At 43.1% G+C, this 6633-nt stretch overlaps 1 long non-coding RNA gene and 1 other non-coding gene across 2 annotated transcripts; one reads left to right on the plus strand and one right to left on the minus strand.

Annotated features, from left to right (window-relative positions):
* The first annotated feature begins 1091 nt into the window (after positions 1-1091).
* LOC112469956 lies at positions 1092-1210 on the plus strand. Its single transcript, XR_003042793.1, has one exon. It is a non-coding gene; the product is annotated as a 5S ribosomal RNA (ribosomal RNA).
* A 1650-nt stretch (positions 1211-2860) lies between these two features.
* On the minus strand, positions 2861-4460 carry LOC107196302. Its single transcript, XR_001517695.2, has 2 exons — positions 4238-4460; positions 2861-3357 (listed from the first exon to the last, which is right to left on the minus strand). It is a non-coding gene; the product is annotated as an uncharacterized LOC107196302 (long non-coding RNA).
* Positions 4461-6633: the final 2173 nt, after the last annotated feature.

Raw genomic sequence — 6633 nt, forward strand, 5'->3', positions numbered from 1 at the left:
CGTCAACATTTGTTATTACTTGTCCTGTTGATTATAGCTATTCTAACAGGCATGAGACGGTATCGCATTGTGGTTTTGAGTTGCATTTCCCTAATAGCAAGCAATGTTGAGCACTTTTTCATATGTTTGTTGGCCACTTGTATGACTTCTTGGGAGAAGTGTTCATTCAGGTCCTCTACCTGTTTTTTAATTGGATTGTTTTTGTTGTTGTTATTGAGTTGTTTGAGTTCTTTGTATATTTTGGATATTAGGCCCTTATCGGAGGTGTTGCTTGCAAATATAGTTTCCCATTCGGATGGTTGTCCCTTTACCTTGTTGATGATTTCTTTTGTTGTCCAGGGCTTTTTATTTTGATGTAGTCCCAGTCATTTATTTTGGCTTTTACTTCCCTTGCCTTTGAGGTCAAATTCATAAAATCCTCTTTAAGTTCAAGGTCCATGAGTTTAGTTCCTAAGTTTTCTTCTATGCAATTTATTGTTTCAGATCTTACATTCAGGTCCTTAATCCATTCTGAGTTAATTTTGGTGTGTGGTGATAGACAACAGTCTAGTTTCATTGTTTTGCAGGTGGCTTTCCAGTTTTCCCAGCACCATTTATTAAAGAGGCTTTCCTTTCTCCACTGTATGTTTTGGCTTTTTCGTCGAAAATTAATTGCCCATATAAACACGGGTTTCTTTCTGGACTCTCGATTCTGTGCCACTGGTCTGTGTGTCTGTTTTTCTGCCTGTACCATGCCATTTTGATTATTGTTGCTTTGTAGTATAATTTGAAGTCGGACAGAGTGATGCCTCCAGCCTTGTTCTTTTTTCTCAGGATAGCTTTGGCGATTCAGGGTCTTTTGTGCTTCCATTCAAATCTGGTGATTTTTTTGTTCTATTTCATTAAAAAATGTCGATGGGATTTTGATGGGGATTGCATTAAATCTATATAATGCTTTAGGTAATCAGGTCATTCTAACTATGTTGATTCTTCCAATTCAAGAACACGGAATATCTTTCCACTTCTTTGTATCTTCTTCAATTTCTTTTAATAGGGCCTTATAGTTTTCATTATATAGGTCCTTCACGTGTTTTGTTAGATTTATTCCTAGGATCTACAGCCATGCCACCCTGAACATGCCCGATCTCATCTGATCTCGGAAGCTAAGCAGGGTCGGGCCTGATTAGTACTTGGATGGGAGACCACCTAAAAAGACCTGGTGCTGTAGGCGTTTAAAAAAAGAAAGATTTATTTCTAGGTATTTTATTCTTTTTGTTGCAGTTGCAAAGGAAATTATTTTTTCCACTTCTTTTTCTGACAATTCATTATTAGAGTCTATGAATGCTATGGATTTTTGAACATTGATTAGTATATTCTTTCTTAAAAGAGAGAAACCATATCCTAAGAAATCTCTGTCCGGGCAGAAACTACATTTTAACCATCTTTGCATTGCCCATAGCGCCCCACTCAGAGCGTAGACTATAAAATATGCTCAAAACATATTCTTTGAAAGAATGTTTGATTTGAGTATCCAAATCTGAAAGTGCCATTTCTTTACCTATGATTGTCAATGTTTTTTTTTTTCCTTTTTTATGACATTTTCTCTGCTTTCGGTGATAATTAATGCTTAGTTCAGACTGCAGGGTTTAGATAAAGAAATCTGAACAATAGCTAGACAAGACAAAGCCTGTTAAATCTTATGCAGGCTTCTCCGTCTGCTAATGTGGTTTAGAATTATATGTTAGGAGCATTGCATACCAGAAGAATATTGATTGCATTTCACATAATGCAATTTACAGTTAATAAGATGGTTAGGCTGGTCCAGGACAATATTTGTTTTGTTCAATAATGTTAGACAGAAAACATACATTTTAATAAATACTGCATGAGAACAATCCTTTTGGGTGAACTTCAAGGAAATAAATACACTACCATATGGCCACATACCGGCGGATTTTCACATTTCTAAACTCTGTAAAGATATATGTTCTCAGTAATTCATTGCTTTATAAATAGATTCCTTTGAATTGCTCTTGTTTTCATGCCGAAAACTTTTGGTATTTTGTGTATGTAACCTTTACAATCTAAGGATAATTGTTATAGGATAGATTACACAACATGATATATATATATGCATCTGTAGGTACACACACACGCACACATACAAAACTCTGGAACACTGACTTCCGGTAAGGAGCAGGGCAGAATGAGAATATAAGGCATTTTTACATTTAGAGTTCCTTATTTCAGGGATATTTGGATTTTTATAATAGACACATATCGCTTTTGTAATCAGAGAAAGATACTTTAATATATGGAGCTGCAGTTGATGACATGAAAAATAAAAATAGCGTTTCAAAGAGCTCGAAAGTATTCTAGTTGCAGAGTCATCTGTCAGAGCCGCTTCCTGCTTGCGTGTACAAGGATGTATGTGGCGGCACTTTTGCCCGAAATGGCAAAAGATCCGCCAGCTTTGGAAGTCCATCATCAGGGGGAGGGGAGGAGGCCACGTGAACATGTATTTGTCTGTACAGGCCAGGGGTGCGGGGCCAGAAGCTGGTCACCCGGAGCGGGGGCCTTTTCCATTTTGTACCGTGTGCCTGGGCCGCATGGTAAAAAAAAATAAATTAAAATATTAAAAGGCTATATTTAGCTTCACGAACCACACCTACAGGTCAAAACAGGCCAGGAACCTGATGGGATTTGGGGTGTCTGGCTGTATGCTTCCCGCAAACAGGGCTTCTCAAACCACGGATGCTGAAAGAGCAGCTTTGTTTTGCCTTTTTTATTTCCCCAGTGCCTTGCAGACTGATGCTTTAATAAAATCAATAAAAACGAATTACTGGGAAAATGAAATTAAAAGACAACGGTCTTCCAAAACTTCAGGGCCCAATATTTTTATTATTAGATCGAACAGACATAAAATTCCTTTGTCAAATCGCTTTCAAACGATGGTTCTCCACTGGGGTGGGAGCTGTGATTGGACCCCCAGCAGACATGTGGCAATGTCGGGGGACATTTTTGGCTGTCGCAGCTGGGGAGAGTGGTGTTTATGGCATAGGTGGAGGCCAGGGGTGCCGCTCAATGTCCTGCAGTGCCCAGGATGGACCCCACACCACGAGGTCGTCTGGCTCGAGATGTCATTAGTGCCGATATTGCAAATCTCTGCCTTCAAAGTTTTTAAGTGGTTGATCTCAGTTTTCGTATTTCTCTCTTGGCAAACTGTTCACATTTTTGGACGTTGGCCCACAGATGAGAGTCCGAGAAGACTGCTCTGATGTTCTTATTTTGAACTCCGACCCAGGACATCATAAGAGGAATTCTCTAATCCTTGACGTTTGCGAGGCTTCCACATCAACCAGCACAGGAAAATGGAGCCTAGTGATGCCATCAAATGAAACATTAAATTGTTCTCTGCACGTGGTGAGACCAGGTCTTGAAGCCCAGCTTGTCACTTCCCAACTGTGTGAGCCTGAGAAAACTAGTTAACATCTCTGGGCCAAAATGGAAAGATGGCCTCGTTCATAAGGCTGCTGTGGGGATTAAATGTAAATCATCGGTTTCAAGAGCGCCAGACCCCGGGTGGCGCCCAGTGTCACACCTTAGGCGAGTTCTCTCCTGAACTCTGTCGAGGGACTCGACCCAGGTCACTGAGAGCCCCAGAGCATCGCTCCTTCTGACTCTTTTAATTCCTGCGGTGGAGCCTGAGGCGACACACCTCACATTCTCCTCTCCTTAGAGAAGAGAGGGGCGGCCAGACCTGTGAATGAGCGAGGGGCGGGGCCTCCTCCCCGGAGAAGAGTAAATGAAACTGCTTTGTAAAATGGAAAGTACTATGCAAATGGGACTAATCACTCATTTATCGGGCCCTTACTAGGTGCCCTTACTATAAAGCAGTGAGAAAGGAAACGAGGAGAGAGAAAGAAAAAAAAGAGGCCCCCATGAAACTTGTCACAAAAACATGCATTTTGTGAGACCCAAAGCTGCTCGAACCAGGCTCCCATTATTTCTGGCAAAAAGGTGATCGGGGAGGAAGGGAAAAGATGATTTGTGAAGAAGCTTCTCGTACAACTCCTGAAGCAGACACAGTGCAGCCGGCTCAGGCTTTGGCAGACAGACACTCTTGGGAAAGATCTTACCCAGCAAAGTCCAGCTCCACCTGCTTTGTCCTCCTGTCCAAACCTGGAGCGGCAGGGCCACACAGCTGGCCCCTGGCACTGCCGCCCGAGCCCCGGGGAACCAGAACGCAGACCCTCACCTGTTCCTGTCGTAGGAGCAGGGCGAGCGGCAGATGTGGCCGTGGGCCGAGTGTCCTGGGTCTGGTCCATCAGGAATTGCCGCCGTGGAGGAGACACAGCTAGAAGCAGGGGGGAAGCTGGGGCGGCCCCTCCCATAGGGGCAAAAAGGCCCCTGTCAGGTGACACCTGAGGTCGGCCTGAGCAGTAGGGTCTCTGCTTCCTGAACTCTCTTTCTTGAGAACACTTTCCTCTCTTTCGTAATTGCTGTGTATGAGTCATGCCCTGGGTTTTGCAGAAGCTGTGAAGGGGGACCTGTCCGAGGCTGCTCTCAGTTTGCATTCTGAGTAAGTGGCAGGTGCTTTACAGAGACAACTGCGCTCTGAGCTGTGGCTCGGGGTGGGGGTGGGGGGTAGGTAACAAGCACCACACCGTACAGTCCAGAGGCTGCAAGGTACCACACCGGAGACAGGCATGGATGGGGAAAGGCATGAGCGAATAACAAATTCCTTAACTACCTGTAGCTCCCTGGGAGGCAAAACCTGTTCTGTTCCAAATCCACATTATTTCAGCTGCTCTTCACATCTGCATCACCCACAGCATCTTGGCTGCTGTCGGTGGAGGGGCTGGAGAAAGATGGCTCACTGATCACCTTCCGTACCCGAGGCGCCGGCACACCCTGGGCACACGAAGAGAGTTAAGACATCATTTCTCTTCCACAGACACTCACAGCCTGGACAAGGACATGAACTAAACTAATAATGAACACACATGAGTCAAACGCTATAAAAACGCATTTAACGAGGATTTGGGAACGGAGAGGGAGCAGCCGATGAGTGCCCAGGAACAAAGAAATGGTCCTTTATTCTTCCCTGCACGCTCCTGGCACAGACGCTCCACGTTCAAAGCCGATGCTGGTTGATACCGTGCCCTGACCGCGGAGCAAACACTTCCTCATTTTATGACTTTTTCATTTAAATTCATATGATATCACGTTTCGCCACCGTGGTAGAACATGCGGTCTTAAACTGTACCAATCTCACTTACCCAGATCTTCTCATGATAGGTTATAAAAATGTCGTTTTACCCAGCACATGCTTTGTGTCACTATCTAACATATCTTACACCATGTGCCTTTCATTTCCAAAAGCAATTCATTCATGCAGATGTTCCTGCAGATCGTTACGTCTGTGCACTCTGGGACCAGGCATAATTGGAAGACGAATCTACAATCCATCCATCCCAACACATATCCACACAACATTTGAGATTTCTCTCTATTTTAAAAAAAAAGATATCTGAGTATACTTACATATAAATGAGTACGTGATCTACATATATATACGTGAGTATATATGATATACATAAACATCATGTAAGTGCTATATGAGTATACTAATATACACCCGCCTTTTTTTTTTTTGCATGTTAATTTTATATCATTATTTCTTTCTATTAAATCAGGCTCTGGGTGCTCTCTCCAAGGTTGAGTGCTTTGCAGATGAGCCCGTGACTCAACTTTGCCATGATGAGGTATTCTGGGGGCTTTTAAAAGTATGGAGACGGTATTAAAATTAGTAAAAACGGGATCGTCAAAGTCATGAAAACCGAAAGCACAAAAAATTATTTTAGCTTCTGATGGTTGGATGAAACTTTCTATTCACCGGCTTCATGATTCATAAGCATCAAAGTCAAGGAAACTGTGGTGACATAATTTTGCAGTCACAATTTCTGAGTCTCAGAAATGCATTCAGCTGAATCAAATGTTGTATTTTTTTTTTTTTAATTTAAAATGGGTGAAATATAGATTCATGGTTTTAGAATCAGAATCAGTTTAATGACTGGAAAGAGCCTTTGAGAAAATGTGTTCCAAACCCATTATTTTACAGATGAATACTATCAGCATACAGCTGGTTGTGACTGGCAGATAGATCCCTTCGCCGCCCTGGGCTCAGCTTCCTGATCTGTGAAATGACAGGCCGGGCTATAGAAACTCTTGATCCTCTTCCACCGTACACTGCAGAATCCTCATAAATGGTTGATGAACGGCACTGGCACCCGGAGAGGCTGGCTGATGAGGCTGAGATCACACAACTCGTCAGGGACAGACACACGTCTTCTGGCTCCCAGCCATTACTCCTCACGTAGCCTAGGCTTAGAATGAAGACCTTGAATTCTGTAAAAGTACATCGAGATTAACGAAGAAAATACCAGAAGAAGAGAAACAAATAAAACAATTTCACTCGGGACTAAGACCAAGTCAAACAAACTCCTACTTACATTTCAGTTGTCTGCACATCTACGTTTTCACCGTAGACCGGCTTCCCTGAGACATTCAGCTTGTTTTCCTGGAATGTACGGACACGGTGCCAACCGGTGTCCTGACATCCCCTGCTGCAGAACAGACGCCCCCAAAACC

This window comes from Pteropus alecto, unplaced genomic scaffold (genome assembly GCF_000325575.1).
Source record: "Pteropus alecto unplaced genomic scaffold, ASM32557v1 scaffold48, whole genome shotgun sequence".
NCBI classification, from domain to species: Eukaryota; Metazoa; Chordata; class Mammalia; order Chiroptera; family Pteropodidae; genus Pteropus; species Pteropus alecto.